At 36.4% G+C, this 20,903-nt stretch overlaps 1 protein-coding gene and 1 long non-coding RNA gene across 5 annotated transcripts in view; one reads left to right on the plus strand and one right to left on the minus strand.

The window, feature by feature from the left end:
- Window positions 1-20,903, plus strand: part of LOC123868717 (adenomatous polyposis coli protein-like) — a 64,751-nt gene that overhangs the window by 17,951 nt on the left and 25,897 nt on the right. The window lies entirely within an intron of this gene.
- Window positions 4,914-17,149, minus strand: LOC123868793. The gene is made up of 3 exons (XR_006796721.1): window positions 17,022-17,149; window positions 15,375-15,376; window positions 4,914-4,926 (listed from the first exon to the last, which is right to left on the minus strand). It is a non-coding gene; the product is annotated as an uncharacterized LOC123868793 (long non-coding RNA).

Below are 20,903 nucleotides of genomic sequence, written 5' to 3' on the forward strand. Positions count from 1 at the left end.
ATTATTATGCATAAAACTAATTGAAAATCTTTTTTAGAATGTACAGGTAAAAGCCCTTTCATATTATGGTACCTCTCTTGGTATAGTTATTTTACTTCGAAAATTGAAAATAGTAACTATTTTAATAATTTTAATTTTTTTTTTGTGATGTACTTAACAACAAATTCACGGTTTTCGGATTTAATCCTTAGTACTATAAGACCTACTTACCTGTCTTTCATGATTTTAGGTCAACGGAAAGTATCCTATAGGTTTTCTTGACAGACACGACAGACAGACAGACAACAAAGTGATCCTATAACTTCCGTTTTTCGTTTTGAGGTACGGAGCCCTAAAAACTAGTAGGTGTATTGTTGTATATGCACCCTGCATTGTGCAGTTGAATTTGAAATATACTTTTGACAAGAAAAGACACTCAAACGTTCAGTCAAATGAAGACTTTGTTCTTTACTACCGGATGTTTACTAAAGGGTGAAAAGTTTGAACAATTCTTTACAGTATTCACAAGAAGTAGAGTCTCGAATCCTTTGAAGTGCATGCAGTTCCGTGGTTCTAATTCGGTTTCAGGGTAGCACTCGAGTTAAAGAGATTTGCATTAAGGTAGAGCAGCTATCAGTAACATTTTATGTAAATAATATTAAAGTTAAAAATAATTTTAGATAGGTTAAAGCTAAGAAATTAAAACTTGACTGAATAGCTAGAAAGTGTTTTCACTTCGTCCGCGTGGACTACAAAAATTTCAAACACCTATTTTACCCCCTTAGGAGCTGAATTATCAAAAATCCTTTCATAGCGGATGTCTACGTAATAGTCTATCTGCCCGGTTAGCATGTGCAGTAGATAAAAATTATATCCCCCGATTATATCCACTGATGTCATAGAAATCAGTGGATATAATCGGGGATATAATTTTTATCTACTGCCCATGGTAGCCGGGCTGCATGTCAAATTTCAGCCCGATCCGTCCAGTAGTTTGAGCTGTGCGTTGATAGATCAATCCGTCAGCTTTTCCTGTTATATATTTACCAAGATTAATTCTGTCCTTTAAGACATTATCCTCTCTGTGCAAATATATAACGCTTAAATATCTTTAATCAAGGCGGTTTTCAGTCAAATCTTTGTAGTTTGTTCAGTTGTTTAGAGCTATGGGTCTAATGATCTTGGTGCGGATGACATGCGAGAGAATTAATGCCCTGATGATGTTTTAACTATCCTAAGTAGGTATTCGGGAAAAGATTGATGTTCTGTTTATAAATATAGCGCATTCCTACTAGATTTATAACTTTATACGAGCGTTACAATAAATCTATCCATTCATTATATAAATACACTAGCTGATGCCCGCGACTTCGTTCGCGTGGATGTAGGTTTTTTAAAATTCCCGTGGGAACTCTTTGATTTTCCGGGATAAAAAGTAGCCTATGTGCTAGTCCAGGGTATAATCTATCTCCATTCTAAATTTCAGCCCAATCCGTCCAGTAGTTTTTGCGTGAAGGAGTAACAAACATACACACACACACACACATACAAACTTTCTCCTTTATAATATTAGTAAGATAAGATAGACGACGTAAGATTTTTTTACACTTTATTACCTGTTATCTCCCAAAGCCACCATGATCCAAACTGCATAGTCGTTGATATTTCCTCCCTTTGTTTGGGATAATACGTAGAGAAACTTTAAGCTTTTATAAAATAACGAAGGTCTGGTACGCGCCGGCTCTTAATCCATTAATGTCAAAGAGGTCCTTAAATACATGTATGTAGTTAGGTTTACTAACAGTTACTAACGAAATGCATCTCCCGCAGTAGACAGTAAATTTAATAACTAGGTTTATGGTGGCACTAAAGGGCTGCTATTTCGGAACTATGTCGTCTTTATGGACATACTTGGCGACCTGAATTACAAGACTCACCTGGAGTTATAAAAGTAAAACCACCTACTAAACAAGAAAGGTATGAGTAAAACATTTCTAATATAGCTGTCCATATCCAATATCTATACTTCGTAAATATATAAAAGGAAAAGCTGATTAATTGACTTACTGACTGATCTATCAACGCATAGCTCAAACTACTGGACGCATCGGGCTGAAATTCGGTATGCAAATAGCTATTATGACGTAGACATTCGGTAAGAAAGGATTTTGAAGGAAGGAAAGGAAGGGAAGGAGGAAATAGGGGTTTGAAATTTGTGTAGTCCACGCGGACGAAGTCGCTGGAATAAGCAAGTCATATTATAAATGCGAATCATTCAATCAATTCATAAAATGAGTAGTATAGGTACTTAATAGTTTTCTCGTACGTTGCACCACACCCAAAATACCTATAGTTCGCGACAGGTCGAGATGGCAATTGGGGGTGGGGACGCCCCGCAAACACGCACAACCCCCGCACTAACACGGTGCGGGATAACACGGGTGATATGCGGGGCGTCCCCCCCGCTTCATACCCTGATTGCCATCTCGACCTAATGCCACCTATAAAATCTCAAAAAAAAAAAAAACTCCACACTAATAGATCAAAACTGATGATCGGTTACATGTAAATGTCATGTGTAAGTCATCACATCACACTAATATTATAAAGGCGAAAGTTTGTGTGTGTGTGTGTGTGTGTGTGTGTGTGTGTGTGTGTGTGTGTGTGTTACTCCTTCACGCAAAAACTACTGGACGGATTTGGCTGAAATTTGGAATGGAGATAGATAATATCCTGGATTAGCACATAGGCTACTTTTTATCCCGGAAAATCAAAGAGTTCCCACGGGATTTCAAAAAACCTAAATCCACGCGGGCGAAGTCGCGGGCATCGGCTAGTATAATATATGACAGATGGTTAAACAATGGTGACAGTAGTGGCGCGAGTGACTCACGCGCAGGAATAGTGGCGCTTGACACTAAACGGGTCACTTCATAAATCAGCTTTCGGACATGTTTATGTAGAAGAAAACAAGTTTATAATTAACAATAAATTTAATATTATTCACAAGATGAATATTACACTATATTATTTTCAAAACTTCAAGACTTAGTTAACCGAAAAATTGAATGCTACAAAGCTGAAATTTTATTAATAGATTTGACCTGAATTAATATATTAGGTAGGTACTATACGACCACCTGCGGCTTCGCTCGACGAAATCACAAATCCTCTTTATTCCATACAAGATCATGCTCGCAACTTCGTCTGCGTGGATTTCGTTTTTTTTTTTTAAATCCTGTGGGAACTCTTTGATTTTCCAGGATAAAAAGGTGCTAATGTCAATTTCCGGAATGCAAGCTACCTCTGTACCATTCACATAAATCAGTTAAACAGAATATGGGCTTTTAAGAATCCCGTGGGAACTCTTTGATTTTCCGGGATAAAAAGTAACCTATGTCCTTCCTTGGGATGTAAGCTAACTCTGTACCTTTCATTGAAATCGGTTAAACTGTTGGACCTGGAAAAGGTAGCAGACAGACAGACACACTTTCGCATTTATAATATTAGTATGGATTACCTGGGAATTTCGAGAGAGATCGGCCTTATTTTTGCCTACATTACAAAGGGAACTTCCCACGAGATTTAAAAACCTATACATATCCACGTGAACGAAGTCGCGGGCATCAGCTCGTTTAAACATAATTCTAATTTCTATTTTCAAGTCATTTTGGACCTTTATTACATAGCATTATCAACATTGACGAGAGTAACTTGTGTTTTATCGCAAACCCTATTCGGAATGATGACGTATGAATTATGAAATCTTTGAATATCTATTGGAGAATTTTATAGCAACAAGTGTAAATTAAAAATTTATAACACCCCCGACAAGTGAAGGTTACAGTAAGAACTAGAAAAGAGCTGATAACTTTCAAACGGCTGAACCGATTTTCTTGGATTATAGCTAAGAACGCTCTCGATCAAGCTACCTTTCAAACAAAAAAAACTAAATTAAAATCGGTTCATTAGTTTAGGAGCTACGATGCCAGAGACAGATACACAGATACACACGCCAAACTTATAACACCCCTCTTTTTGGGTCGGGGGTTAAAAATTGGGTCACGCATCTGTTTTAAGTGTTTTGTTCCATCTGGGATGTTATATCAATCTAGTTTTCATCCCACCAACTTCGATCAACCCACGGCTAACTACAGAGCACGGATCGCCTCTAACAATGAGAAGGGATGGCCATAGTCTACCACGCTGGCCTAGTGCGGATTGGCAGACTTCACATACCTTTGAGAACATTATGGAGTACTCTCAGGCATGCAGGTTTCCTCACGATGTTAAAGAAAATCATACTTAATTGCTTAAAACCATCTTAAAACGCACATAATTCAATTGCTCCAAGCAATAAGGCCGCCTTTGCACACAATTGTTTTTTTCTGTTTTCTTCTTACTTTGTTGTTATCCTTATATGTGTTTTTGTGTGCAATAAAGAGTTTCTATCTATCTATCTATAATTCCGAAAAGTTAGAGCTGCGTGCCCCGTTTCGAACCCCCGATTTACCGAATAGAAGGCGGGCAACTTAACTACTAGGCTATTAATCTAATTTTCATCACCATATGGTTATTACTTGTTTTTATACTCTTTTGAGCTAACACAGTCTCAATCGTGACTAGACTTAAAAAGCGTGGAATGACTTTCTAGACAATAATCTACTTTTTCTTTTGTGTTATGGTCTGATCGACTTTTGTCGCTGCAATACAATACGGGGAACTAAAGTAATGCCATAATTATCCATAGGATATCATTTGCTGTCAGTTTTGCCACAGCCACTGCTGTCACTGACTGACTGACTGATAACTTAAAGGGGTATTTGCAAAATGAGCGGCTGAGCGCTCGAATTCGTAGCACTCGCCTCCAGAGCCCAGCACCACATTTGGAACGCATTTCAGGGGCAATTTGGGAATTCATAATTTCTAAATTGTTTTTGACCTGATCTTGAGGAAGGCTTCAGCCGTGGCTAGTTACCACTCTACCCGCAAAGCCGTGTCGCCAAGCGATTTATATTTCCGGTACGATGCCCTGTAGAAACCGAAAGGGGATGTGGGTTTAATAAAAATGCCATACTTCTCCCTAGTTAGCCAGCTTCTATCTTAGAATTCTTCATCACTTAAGCACCAGGTGAGATTGCAGTCAAGGACTAACTTTTAATTAAGTTAAAGAAAGCATCTCTGTCTCTAAAATTGTAGCCAATTTCATCTATTGTAGAGAAATAGATGTAATATAATAAGTTAGATAGAAATCCGATGCGCAGACGCATCGACGCCGTTCACTTGTCGGGTGACTCATCTGACTTGTGGGGTATTTATTTCGTGCTAAGGTCAAGCCCACATAATATAAGTTGCTTTCTTTGTACTCTATAATTAACTAGCTTTTGTCCGCTGCTTTGGAAATAACTTTAATCTTTAATGTCATATTTTATTTTCTTAGGAGTTACTTAATATTTGGAAAATGCTAAACTGCTGCGCGGCAGTTATTATCGTGGATACCCCCCTACCAGAGGCCTTTAAGGTATAAAAGACTAAAGGTGCCTGGCAGGGGGTTGCCATGATACTGTCTGGCAATGCATGACGTGATTTCTAATACTATTCCGAAAAAAAATATAAAAAAATTAGACTTTATTATTTAACGTGAGATTTTTTTACCCCTTTGTTCCCAGTTATCTTCAAAAGCCACCATGATCCAAATTTTATAGTCGCTGATCATTCCTGTGTTGGCGACAATACGCAGAGAAACGTTCAGCTTTTATAAAATAACGCAGGTCTGGCACTCGCTGGCTCTTAGCAACATAATGAGTGATTACCGAGCGATGCTATAATGCTTTGAGGATGTATCATGGATGTGTCATATGGAATACCTATTTTCATATCGTACTCTAGATGCATTTTAAATGGTCAAAGAATTTGCATTGGAACTTACTTGCTAAGTAGAGGCTACGTAGCGGTCGTCCTGACCTCAATCTAAAGCCTATTAACATATCATGAGCATGTTTGAGATTGAGGCAAATAAGAAACATTTACAAAACATTGAAGTTAGCACATTGACAGAATGAAACTATACATTGATTTCAATGCGTTCAGAATTCTAGAATTGTCAATGAAATAAATGAATCTATACTAATAAATAAAATTGGAGTGCCTGTCTGTAATTTCGAAATAACTACCTCATATTAAGGTCATATGGTTATTTGAACGATACTATAACCGAATCACACGTTTTTAAAATTTTTGTCTGTCTGTCTGTCTGTCTGTCTGTTTGAAAAGGCTAATCTTTGGAACGGCCGAACCGATTTTGACGGGACTTTCACAGGCAAGTAAAGGATTGACCAGGGCGTAACATAGGCTACTTTTTTAACCGACTTTCAAAAAGGGAGTTGTGTTTTTCTACCTATGTACACCGAAATCTCCGAGATTTCTGAACCGATTTGCGTCATTTCTTTTTTAATCGATAGAGGAACTTTGCGACATTGTTTCATAAAAAATTTGGAGTCCAACTCCTCAATCCTGATGCTGCAGGGGATCTGACCAATCCACGCGGGCGAAGCTGCGGGCATCAGCTAGTAAATAACATGAATGTAATAAATAATATTACATTCATGTTATTGATGCTAACTCACATAATATATTCTTCTTTTGAAATCAGTAACTGCTGAGTTTTGGGGGTTCTGAACCCCCAAAAACTGCTTTTCTAATCTGAAATAGTTGATGGTCTTCATTTAAATTGCTGTACATGAGGATATTAATTTTTTCTAGATAGAGTAAAAGTTATTCTTATTACCTTCTGAAAATACGATACAGCCTACAAAATAATCTTCCCTAATGAAATAACAGCGTAATAACGCAAAGAAATCAATACATCAATTATCCACCTGTAGGATGCAGCCTTGCGAGTTACGTCACACATGGCGCACGACGATGACTCACGCTGAGATCTATAGAGTGCACTTTGACTTTGCGACACTGTTAAAACGAGACAGCGCTATCCGCTGGCATAAATCTGTCTCCTTTTTAGCCCACGACCCAAAAAGAGGGGTGTTATAAGTTTGACGTCTGTATCTATCTGTGTGTTTATGTATCTGTCTGTGGCATCGTAGCTTCTAAACGAATGAACCGATTTTAATTAGTTTTTTTTTTTTTTTGTTTGAAAGGTTGCTTGATCGAGAGTGTTTCTAAGCTATAATCCAAGAAAATCTGTTCAGTCATTTAAATATTACCATCTCTTTTCTAATTTTCTTATTAGACCGGTCATTACTTACTATTCAACCAATACAAACCTACCTTATTAGTATCCAGCCAAATTCTAATAAGGCGACGCACTGGCATGGTAGTGCGTAATGTGTATTATAATACACGAACTATTTCGAAATAAAAAGTTTAAAAAGCGTGTTTTTTTAACTGAAATTTAAGTCTAAGTAAAGCCAAAGTGCGCTCTATAGCTTTCAACCTCAGTGCCGTGCCAACCGGTCCTGCAGACAACTGCTCCGTTTGGGAAATGCGGGTCAATTTGTAAAGATATAATTTTTAAAGGACGGGGGATAGCCATTACGAAAAATGTGGATTAGCAACTGATTAGTGGGAGTCCCGGGTTCGATTCCCGGCAGGATTTTTAATTTAATAATTTCTAAATCTCTGGTCTGGTCTGGTGCGAGGCTTCCGCCGTGGCTAGTTGCCGCTAGTAAGCCGCCAGACGATTTAGCGTTCCGGTACGATGTCCAGCTTAGTCCGCTTCCATCTTAGATTGCATCATCACTTGCCACCAGGTGCAATTGCAGTCAAGGGCTAACTTGTATCTGAATAAATAAAACTCAATCCGCATGGATTTCGGCTTTTAAAATCCCATGGGAAATCTTTGATTTTCTAGGATATGTTCCTCTCCGGGACGCAATGTAACTGCCCGCCTACTTCTATATCTCGGTAATTCGTCAAAATCATTTAAGCGGATGGACCTTGAAAAGGTAACAGACTTTGACAGACGGACACACTTTCCCATCTTTAATATTAGTACCTATGGATAAAAACGTGGTAAAGCTTACAAAAAATCACCCCTAATGAAATAACAGTGTAATAACGCAATGCAATCAACACATCAATTATTCACATGTAGGATGACGCCTGCAGCCCGGTGACTCAGCGCCTCGCTAACCGGTCTGGCAGACAACTGGTCCGCTGTTTGTTAAATGAGGGTCAGTTTTGGTGGGTAAAAACGGAGCCTGCTTTTGATACCGACCGACCGGCTAATATGGAACACATAAATTAATTTCTGGATTTAGGTTATTAAGAAATCCCGTGGACACTCGTTAATTTTCAAGTTAATGTTAATGGTGCGTAAATCTGCAAAAATATAGAAACTTCTCATCACTACGTTTTTACATTTTAAAAAAATACACGAGAAAAGTATCCAAATTAGTATGTCCGTCTCATCATGGGTAATTTAGTTCACAAGAATTACACTAATAATATAAAGGCAAAACTTGTATGTGTGTATGTTTAAAAAAAAAAATCAAAATATTTTGATTCAATTAGACTTTTACAAGTTCTTTAGAATCGTCAAAAGCATCTACCACTTTATTTGTTTGTTACTCCTTCTAATGATACTTCATGGGATATTGTTAGCCATGGCTAATTGACCTGGAAGGCAGGGGGCGTTGTCGCGCGTCCCTCTGTGTATCCCGAGCAGAGGGCGCAGTAGACGCGTCCATGGGGCATAGCCCCAGGAGCGAAAGGTGTGGATATCCGTCTCATCATGGACTAAATGCCAGAATTAAGTTTGCACCAATACATCAATTACATTATACCCGAAGATAAATCAGCAAATTCAAAAGCAATTTCAGTTCGCTTGCCAAAAACGTTATGGACATTATTCCACCCGTCAGCCACTCAACGATTTTATCTATTTTAGATTCCAATCCACATTTCTGACATAATAGCTTGCCTTTCACTTGAACGCTTTAATCAATTTGACGTAGTTGATTATAATTGAGCATTCGTTTCTCGTTTACCAATCATCAACCTTATCAACCAACTAGGTAATATGTAGAAATACTAAGTTTAATAACCTTTTTTTTTCTTTCGTGGGGAAATCCTCATGGATACCACCGCGCCCGGGGTGGCACGTATGGTGTTCCATGCATCGACTGGTAGTTGGTCTACCAGCACGTTCGTGCAACCAGTCAGGGTCGTCTATTCCGGGACCAATCAAGTCAATACACAACCTGGTTTCATTTTGATGTAATAACAACTAATGGCCAAAATTAATAATAAATAATCTATCCATAATTTGTCGATAAGTACTTAGCTATGTTGTTAACTGTCAAAAAAGACCATAAACATCGATGCCATACAATCTTTGACAAATAACGCTGCTAATAAGTATCCTATCGACAGGTTACAGACAGGATTGTTCAAGGAATACTAATAGACAACTTTGCAGAATCGCATTCGTAGATTTTGCAAGACTGCAGATTTAATCTAATTTTATCAACATGAGGTCCCAGGCATTATCTGTCTGTATCTAGTTTCAAAATACCACCGGATAGTTGCTAATTATGTAGCTTGTCCCTTCCTGTCTCTAACTTGTATTCGCCCACGATACTTAGCAATTCAACGTCGCATCTGTACTGCCAGTCTCAGTGCCAACGTGGTCGTCCTACGCCCCTAATTTATATGCACAATACGAACCTTCAATTCTGTATTTGGAGTCTCAATCGCTTATTGTTTTTGCAACAGAATCGAACGTAGTTCCACTTTGTAGATATTTAGAAGTTGGTTACTTTTTGTTACTCTGTGACTTTATCTTTCGCCAGAAGTATTCTATGTCTGAGTGATATCTTCATCTTCATTTTCATTTATCATGGTTTTCCAATAATATTCATAATGATGTTTACAATTTTTGTATCATAGATAACATACAAAATTGGAACAAATTTTGGGTTAGTATGGAGTAGGGAGTACTAGTAAGTTACCGGTCGCATACTTTGCCCAATATTAACCAATCCTTTTAAAACCTGAATCTAGGCACTTATGATAATGAAGGGGCGTCATTCTTTTAGGTACCTCTGCATCCTTCAAACACTTGTAGTGTTGACCTAGCTAATTAGGGCATGAAGATCCCTAGCAAGAGCTCAAAGGAACTTTCATCTCAACTCGAGAGACCTTGAGTTCTGGAGTTTTAAGGAAACGTGCTCAATAGTTACAGTTCATCACGGCTTCTTCGATGCAAAACGTTGAAGAACCCTGTATTTGTTAAAAGAAATTCTTTGTTTATTAAATTAACCATTGCACTAGACACATTATCCTCCAATGCCCCGTAACGGAGCTGTTTGAACCAGTCTACAATGCTAAGCAGTTTGTACAGTAAACAGTTACTTAGTTCAGGCTTTCAGTGTGAAGAAGCCTTCCAACAGTTGCACTAAGTCATCCGTAGTGTACCGCGAAACCCCTTTGACTGTAAGGTCATAACACCTGTTTAACACAGTAAGTAAAAATCTGTATGGGTAATTTTCTTTAGCTACTAGCTCTGACGAAAGAAATCTCCTGAAGGTGTCTAACATCTTGGGGATTTTCCAGAAGATGCCCAACATCTTGGAGATCTGCGGCTCGATTCCGTAAACCCTGCATCAATCATTATTACAATCGCAATTGTTGTCATTGGCTGAATTTATGGTATTCTTGTTGCAACAATGCATTGTAGCCAATAGTGAGCGAGCGTCAACCAATCAGAGGTGATTGCAATCGTGACATTACAGCTGTCACTCTACCGCATTCCAGGGGCATGTACATTTTATGTGACAAAAATAATTTCTAATCTGATCCGTAAGTTATCGTATTTGCAAGGTAGATACAAAAGAGTGCCTAGTGGTTGTTGTCTGGGTCAATAATCCAGCTTATAATATATGGTGGGCATTTGAAAAGAACACATAAAATAACAGTTTAAAACATGTTAGCCATTTCCCCAATAAACACCTCATCAAAAAGTACAATCGATCCATTTCCATTGGATCATTCTATCGTTTGGTAAATATTATTGTTTGTTCATTAACTACAATGTCTAGTTTCCCCGCTATCTGAGTTCGCTTTTGCTGAGGAATTCCTTTTGTCTTCACGAACAAGGTCACCTCGGTCGAGATATAATGTTTAATTCTGACGTTTTGTTTGAACTGCTCAGTGCAAAGCATTGTTATTTACCGTCCTCTCAGCAAAATGACAGAGATTTCTATTAGCATTTTAAATCTTTTGTCGTTCTAAACTTTTCACCGAGTTTTTAAGTAATAATTTTCTGGTATTTAAGAGGCACCGTCACTTTTGTCCCTTTTTAATTTAACGAATGTACATAATATGTTTTTGACCTACTGATATTCTCCTTTGTTCATCATTGAAGCGGAAAATTTTTCAGCGTTGTTTTCAGAGTCAAGAAACTATGAATCAGCTTAGCTTATGTTATGAAATCATCGGGAATTAAAACCCTTCTTCTTGCAAAGCGAATTATAGCACACTGCTCAGGGTAGTTAAATACCAATGTATATAAATGTAATTTTAGCCATATAAGGACTTTTCGGAGGTCTGTGCATTTTGATCAGTTAAATGTATCACTTGCTTTAATGGTGTTGTTTAAGGAAAACATTGTGAGGAAACCTGCATGCCTGAGTTTTCTGTAATTTTCTTACATAATATGTATGTAGTCTGCCAGTCGTATTGGCCAGCTTAATGGACTATGGCCTAAACCAAACCCTTCTCATTCTGATAGAATAGCCGTGTGCGGTAGTAGTAGGCCGGCGATGGGTTGAGATGGGGTTGATAATGATAAGCCATTTCACCAAATTATTTTATTTTATTTTTATTTTTATTTTTTTTATTTTTTGGAGACACACAGTATTAACAATAAACAATAAACAAAACAAATACAAAGCACACACACCACAACAGTCTCCAAAGAAAAGTTAACACAGAATTAAAAAACACAATAGCCGGGTATAAGAAGGTACATAGAAAAAGAACAGAAAATAGGTAGATAACATAAATAATAAAGTAAAAACAAAAACGAAACAAAACTGACTAGTGAAGCTAGTCAGTTTTGGATATAATGTCCCTAATTGCAGATTTATATTTGTGAAGAGAGAAGATTATGAAATCATTCTAATATCACACCCCTAACACTTGTTACAAGCGAACAGATTTAATAATTTATTATATTAAATTGAGCGGGACAAGGACAGCGCTTTACATTAGACTACTAGCGTACCCTTACATTGCGGATGTGGAGGGAGTGAGTGTCACTTTTTTATGTAGTAAAAAGTTCTTTGCTAAAATAGCGCACTTGTAGCTATACCAATACTAGTTTTTTCGATAGGCTGAAATTCAGGTCGCCACTTCCGAATACCTTCACGGAGTATTATGATTGATGTCGACACCATACTTGACCTCGCCCGGAAGGAAATTGCCAAAGCCAAGTGCTTCCTTTGGAGGAACCAAGCTACCATCAATTGAAGACGTAAAATTGACAATGCCTAAATGTACAGTCATTAAAAAATGCTTATCTTGTATGTCCTTCTGCACAATGTTACAATGTAATCTTGTGTAGAATGTTACAATGTAAGACATGACTGACGGACAGACAGACAAACAACAAAGTGGTCCTATAAGGGTTCAGTTTTTCCTTTTGAGGTACGGAACCCTAAAAATTATGTATTTTAGACAAAAGTGGATGTGTATGAAGAAGAATAATTTATTTATTGCAGTTTTTCGCAAGTTTGGTAATACCAGGGCAGTTTTCCTTTCCTGCATGGGTAATGTGGGAAGGCAGACCGTGCATGCATAATGCATGTCTCATGCACCATATAGATTTAGCATTTCTTGTGAGTACCAAAGTTGAGTTATGTTCCTTGTACTGCTTGACGAATGGTGATTGCATAATAAGTTACGTGATACCTATAGATTATTTATAATTTCTCACGATTATAAAATGCTCGTAATTATGACAAGCTAAAACTTTTTGCTTCTTTGTGATATTTGTCATTACTCAATGGGAAACGATTATAATTTGTAACGAATGCCACAAAATATAAATCCTTCGATAAAAATGGGTATCACTTTGCGGAATTCCGTTATACGCAAAGTTTATCAAATGAATTATTTTCATATCAATATGTTCGGTGGTGTTCCCACTAGATTATAACATGGGATTGTTCAAGGGACGGACGGGACGGACCAACAAATTCCTGAAAAGCCAGCAACGAATTGGCATTCCTTTGGTGCTGCAAATGCTCATGGGCGGCGGTAATCACTGATCCGCCTGGTTTTGAAAAAGTTTTGGTAGAAGTGAAGTTCTTTTATGAAAAGTTTTAACTTAAATATGGAACGAAAGTTGGAAATTAATTTTGAGCTATTCAGCCGTAGTTATATTTAACAGATATCCCGCTGGCTGGAGATGTATCTAGGATCTAGGATTATTTCGTGCCTAGGGTTCTACAAATTGCAGCCAAGCACACATCCTATCATCAATACAAAATACAACCTGTTTTTAACCCCCGACCCAAAAAGAGGGGTGTTATAAGTTTGACGTGTGTATCTGTGTATCTGTCTGTGGCATCGTAGCGCCTAAACGAATGAACAGATTTTAAATTTTTTTTTTTGTTTGAAAGGTGGCTTGATCGAGAGTGTTCTTAGCTATAATCCAAGAAAATCGGATCAGCCGTTTGAAAGTTATCAGCTCTTTTCTAGTTACTGTAACCTTCACTTGTCGGGGGTGTTATAAATTTTTAATTTACACTTGTTATACTAAACTGTACCACTTTTTACAGGTAAACTACAGTTACTTACTAATAAAGTTGGCTACATATTATTAGACGAGACCAAAAAAAATGTAGAAAAGTATGTGCGTACTCTCACTTTCATTTTACCGTGCTTCCTCATCTACGAAACGTAATTGGCTAAAAGCAATTTAATTTGTTCCAAAAGTCATTTTATAGCTTTTTTGCCTTCCGACGTTATATCAATTTATTTTTTATCCCTCACTAACTGCTTAGTGCTTTAGTAATTTCAGGTTAGCTAGACGGATAATTTTCTATACAAACTACAAAGTGTGCTATTATGTGCCTACATTAACGTTATAGAGTAACTGTAGGTATACTATTGTGTAAATCCATACTATTTATGCCTATAACTGCGAAAGTGTATTTGTCTGTGTCCAAAACCCTATTATACCGACAATCAAGGTGTTTCCGCAGGATTTTACAAGTGTAAATTAAAAATTTGTAACACCCCCGACAAGTGAAGGTTACAGTTACTAGAAAAGACCTGATAACTTTCAAACGGCTGAACCGATTTTCTTGGACTATTCCGCGCTTACGATCCAAAGTATCTGAGTTTTCCAAAACATCATTTTCAAATAAATAATTATGTATCAAGGCAACGTCAATCTTGACAGCTTGACATTTGTCAATTGACATAATACTATGAACCTAACGGTTATCTAACCTTCTTTTCTACAAGAAAACTAGAAAAGAGCTGATAACTCTTAAACGGCTGAACGATTTTTTTTGGATTATATCTAAGAACACTCTCGATCAAGCCACCTTTCAAACAAAAAAAAGTAAATTAAAATCGGTTCATTCGTTTAGGCGCTACGATGCCACAGACAGATACACAGATACACATATACATACGTCAAACTTATAACACCCCTCTTTTTGGGTCGAGGGTTAAAAACATACATCCACGTAGACGAATTCGTAGGCATCAACTAGTTTTTAATAAAATCACGTTAGATTATGAACATAAATTAAGTGTGGAAACACACTTTGTAGTAGTCTAAAGGCAATGTAGTGAGTTTTTATGTCGAGTTCATATTTTAATATGACCTTCAAGTCAGGATTAAATAGACATCTTTTAGGCAAGCACGCTCCATCTTAGGCTGCATCATCACTTGCTAGCAGGTCTGATTGCAGCCAAGCGTTAGACTATAAATTAAAAATAATAATTCTGGTATAGAAATTAGAACGTGGCTACATTACATCAATTCATTCATACACTTCTTGTGTTATGGTTATGTTATAATCTCCCATTTCCATATCGTGTCGTAACTCGGTAATCTGTCATTGTTTTATACCATTTCTTACTCGGTTTTATGTAACTTGATATGGTTATTGTCTCCATGATGAAACTTTCTCTGCTAACAAAAAACATTAATCTCTGGTAAAACTTTCGTGAAATAATACTCTAATGATTTTAATGATTAATTGTTTGCTATGACTTCTATAGTTAAATAGCTTTTAAGTTTAAATTCGCAGTTTCGATTCAGGATTGATAAAATTGATCCACGTTTCAAACCTCTAGATCAAAAGTGTTTCAACTCCAAAACCTCGCCTTTTAAGATAATGTAATTTTCGAACTCCTGCTGACTCGAATGAATACTCGTATTCAAAACATAATAATTCCTTCTAGACCTTTTTAAATGTCTTCAATGCCACCATTAATATATAAAAAACTTTGATTTAGGAAACAATGTTTTTTTGAGTTCATACAGTTTTGATCTAGTTCTAAGGGTACGATTTAATCGACCTGAAAATGAACCGCTCTTTAAAAATAAAAAGATGTCCGTTTTAAAGAAAAATAATCATGCTGCTTAAAAATTATTATTATTTAATTCCTGAATAAAATGTACTTAATTGCATCAAAATGTCCATTTCTATGTAAACATCCCATTTCCTAGATTATAATTATTATGTAGGTATTATATTGACGCAATTCAGTTTTAATGTGACTCGTAAACGTATTACACGATACATCAAAGTTCGGTGTAACGTTGCCGTTTTAGCTATTAATAGATACCTAGCTTGTGTTTTCCTCATTTATGAAATACGATGCAATGTGCTTGCCAATTTCTTTTTACAATCAAAGGGCTTCCTTTTTAATTCAGAGAAAAGGACAGAAATAATTATGTAGTCGCTAGTTCTTTTGTAATAATGAGAAGTTGCCGAACAAAACGGTACAATTGCACGAAATAAAATTTTACAGCGGGAGCAAGAAATTGAATGAAAGCTTCTGAAGCAATATCGTAATTATATCGTTTTGATCGAAATCATAAACTTTAAATTCATTTTACTATAGTTTTAGGCCGTTTTGCTTGCAAGAATGAGTTCGAGTTTGTATTCAGTGATCGAAATCATGAATTTGTACTCAATTTCAGTACAGTTTTAGGCGATTTTGCTTGGAAAAGAGTTCAAGATCAAATCAATTCAAAATCATTTATTCAAAATAGGTACTATTGTGCACCTTTTGTTTGTCCGATTTTTGTCCACTGAGCTAAAAACATCCGGATCATAGAAAAAGTATTTTGATCAGAAATGTATCTCATTTATTCATACACCGTTTTGTTCACCAATTCTGTATTCTGTAATTATTATAAAAGCGACTCAATTAGGGGCACGAGAGCTTTCTTTAGAATCACGGAAGTAGGTGTACGCTATGGGTGAGAAATAACTTTTTACTAAGAACATTAGGAAAAATAATATTCTTTTTCTAAATATACTCGTAGAGCTTCTAAACTTACCAGAGTCATGGCATAGACAATAAAACTGTTTTCTCAAGAATTGAGAAACATATTCTATTTCTCTAAAACTTCTCACAAACATCTCCTAATGAAGTGACACTACGTTTGCCGGGAATAGAAAAACTTTAATTTTCCAGATAAATTTTTGCTGCTCAGAAATCTAGAATGTAGGTACATGACTGAAAATAAAGAAAAGGAAAGAAAGGTATTTTTGAAAAAAAAAACCCATCAAAAATCTTAACGACTGCTAATGCCCGCGTCTATGACATGACCGCCCTATTGTTCCACTCATTATGTATTCTCCAGACGATAATTACTCTGAATCTACGCGTCATCTCGTTTCAACGCTCAGGAATGTTGGATTACTTTGCTATTACTGTTAATGTTACCTATTCATTAGGCTGATTAACGCAAAAGAACTTTCGTTACTAAAATAGCATTATTAGTTTTAGTTAATTTGGAAGAAATTAAATATTTAATTAAGTACCTCCTTCACCTTTCTTCCATCGCACCGCAAGGCACCGTCAAGGTCTGCATCCGTACGTAGTTAAAATTCCTCGAACACGTACGAAGCGATTTGCTTCCATGTTTCTAACCCGAACCGTTAGAGTATGGATAGCCTTTTTCGCTTGGTTGATTTTCTCTTCCACTTTTAATATGGGTACCTTCAAGTCAAGAGTGAATAGGTAGCTTCTAGGCAAGTGCGCTCCATCTTAGGTTGCAATAATTGAGTGTGATAATCACATTTTCCGGGTTAGCATCTGTGTTACTGACATGTCAGTTTGTATGGTATTCGTCGCTTTTGCAGGTATATCCACTTTAATATTCATATTTTTCCCTTGGTTAGCCGCATTGCAGTGTTTCCATGTATGCTGACCCGAGTTTTCTAAGAGTTTGATCTAGGTTAAACCATAATTACAAGTAGCTGTACTATGTAGTACTAGTTCAAACAATGTTATGTGACCTCAATACCTAGTAAGAATACATTTTAGATATACTCAGAACAACTACAGTGATTTGTATTTCTTGTTAACTAAATTTCTTCCGTTCTCTTTTTCCATATTTTAAAACTACCTAATAACTTCTTTACAAAGTGCATTTTTACACAGTTTCTTTAGCATATCTTTTGATTCACTAGTACATGATTTTCGGATAAAAAAATCATCCGCACCTTCCTGGAATAGAAACTTCCGATTATAACTTTCTTTCAAAACTAAAATTACTGGAACGCTAATTATAGTAATAATGTACAGAGCTTCCTCGTCTGCTACGATAAGGGGCAAGCTAAGACGCTGTTACATATCCCTACATCCAAGTGGTGAGGATAAATAGTGTTTCAATTAGTGATTGAGTTTTAATATAAGTTGATTTTTTTATGGGGTGACATAATCACTAAGTGATAAAGCCCCAGCTAAAAATGAAGATTAAAAACAAACTTTCTTTCAAAAAGTGTAAATTAAAAATTTATAACCCCCCGACAAGTGAAGGTTGCAGTAACTAGAAAAGACCGTAAAGACCTGATAACTTTCAAACGGCTGAACCGATTTTCTTGGACTATTCCGCACCTACGAACCAAAGTATCTGAGTTTTCCAAAACATCATTTTCAAATAAATAATTATGTATCTAGGCAACGTCCATTTTGACAGCTTGACATTTGTCAATTGACATAATATTATGAACCTAACGGTTATCTAGCTTTCTTTTCTACAAGAAAACTAGAAAAGAGCTGATAACTCTTAAATGGCTGAACCAATTTTTTTGGATTATAGCTAAGAACACTCTCGATCAAGCCACCTTTCAAACAAAAAAAAGTAAATTAAAATCGGTTCATTCGTTTAGGCGCTACGATGCCACAGACAGATACACAGATACATAGATGAACAGACACAGATACACACGTCAAACTTATAACACCCCTCTTTTTGGGTCGGGGGTTAAAAAGAAGCGGTAGAGGTAAGTTTTATGTTCAGATTTCAAGATAATTTATTTACAACTCTTTAACCAAGAAAACAAAAATTAAAAGTTATTTGATACTGAGCTTCTGCAGACCAGGCTAAGTCTTACAAATTACAAATATGCTTTAGCGTAAACATGTGTCAGTTCAGTCATTCTCATCTTCAGTTATTATTAAAGCTGGTTTATTATAATGGTCGACTCGAGCCGGTGCATCGCAATATTTCATAACATCTGCTCTTTGTCCAATATCGCTATGCTTTATGTTTGAAAACTTTACTTTGTTGTGGAAAATTGTTTTAATTCATCTAACTACATCTGCACGCCTACAGAGTCGAAATTCTACGGACTCGTACGAAGCGATTCGCTTCCTCGTTTCTAATACTCACTGCTACAACATTTTTTCACTTACCATAATGTGGGTGCTGTGCAAAATTCCGTAATTGTTTAACTTTCACCTTTTGTCGACTGCAGTTTAACTTTCCTTATTTATTGTAGAACACTACTTTTAAAAACAATATCTGTCAACATATTACCAATTTCATTATTATCATAGTACACAGTACTTAGGTAAAATTCCTTTGCATAGATCATTCGATTCAATTTCGATGACATCTACTTATCATCTATGATGTGTCATTTTATAAATCTCTTCAGTTCACTCTTTCGTTTATCATAAGTTTGAGTTTTCTTGATTATAAATTAACTAGCTCATACCTGCGACTTCATCCGCGTGGATTACACAAACCCCTGTTTTTCTCCTTTAGGGTTTGAATTTTCCAAAAACATTTCTTAGCGGATGTCTACGTCATAATAGCTATCTGCATGGCATTATACTATTTCGGCCCGATACGTCCAGTAGTCCAGTCAGTCGGTCAGCTTATTCTTTAGAAATATTTAGAAAAGATAGAAGATACAACCAACTCATTCATAATTATTAATTCATTCATTCATTCATTCATAATTACATAATCCTAAATTATGACAGGGTATTGAATTATGACAAAGTTCCAAAGTATTTCCTAAGACATTGCGTACACTTGCTTTGCTTTCATGTAGTTAATGCTTACACATTGCATCAACTTGTTCTTGCATAAGTGGATTAAAAGGGCTGCGCATGAGCCCATCTACACGTCCATCACGCTCGCTTAGATCGGTTTCACTCCAATTACCATAATAGTTGGGTGCATCGCGAAATTCCATAACACTTTCACCGGTTTCCGTGAGTGCCTCACTGTTACTTTCATCATTCATGTGTCTCGCTTACATTAGCGTGGAAATGAAATGCTTTTGTCTTCATAATTGAAACTTCAATCAAATTGGTATTGAAAATTGCCAATCAATATTCAATTAATGGAGTCAATATCGAAGAATCTTTAGCTGTTTAACTATTTGTGGGTTAAATTAGTGAATGATTTCAGGGACAATTTAAGTTTATGTAAATCGTCCGCGTGGATTTAGGTTTTAAAATATCCCGTGGGGATTCTTTGATTTTCTTGGTTAAAAAATAAACTCTGTCACTCTCCAGGTCTCTAACTATACCCATGCAAATCACATCAATCCATTGCTCAGGACTTCACGACGTGAAGGACAAACCAACAAACAAACACACCTCAAGGCTAAATTAGAATCTCTAATGATAGTAACTTGACTGTTCAAAAACACCACCTGTTTGAATAAAAAGCTTTTCTTTTCTGGAATGTTATTGAAATAATGTGAACCCGATTCTAAATAAAATTAGGATCTGGTTACGGGCACTAAGCTTTCTTAACTTACTCGTTTCTCGCTAACAGTTCTAAGAATACGCTTCGTAACGTACTAAGTTGTCGTGGGTAAAAACAAATCGTCTATATTTAACCCGCGTTTCCTGTTGTGTGGACTTTTTGGACTTATTTCGCTCTAACCCACGTACGTTTGTATTTACTTCCCTTGTTCTTTTGTAGCTCTCCACTCAATAAATTACACTTATACTATTTTATTTTCTGACGATCTCAGTTTTGGGTGGTTAGCTGATTATAATGGATAGCTATACTTCGTTATTTTCTGTCTCAGTTTTGGATTATTAATTTATTACTCAACTACAGAAAAGATACGATTATAGATGTTTTGTTTGTTAACGGCAATCGGCCGTCTTTTCAGGCTCACATACTAATAGATTCTTATCCATAACTGAAAGTTCATTTTTGTGTGATTTTGTGCAATTGTACGACCAGTGATACCACAGTAATAATTGTAGCTAGTTGCTGGTAATATCTTTAGCTAAGTCCTTAACATAATTTTGGTTGCCTGGAAGAGATCGCTAGATAGAATCGGCAAATTGTACCTGCCTATTTTTTTTTGCATTTTATGTATTTCTTGTAATAATTTGTATGGTGTAATTCATTTAATTCTAAAAACCCCTATACATTGACGTTT

Source organism: Maniola jurtina, chromosome 10, assembly GCF_905333055.1.
Source record: "Maniola jurtina chromosome 10, ilManJurt1.1, whole genome shotgun sequence".
NCBI classification, from domain to species: Eukaryota; Metazoa; Arthropoda; class Insecta; order Lepidoptera; family Nymphalidae; genus Maniola; species Maniola jurtina.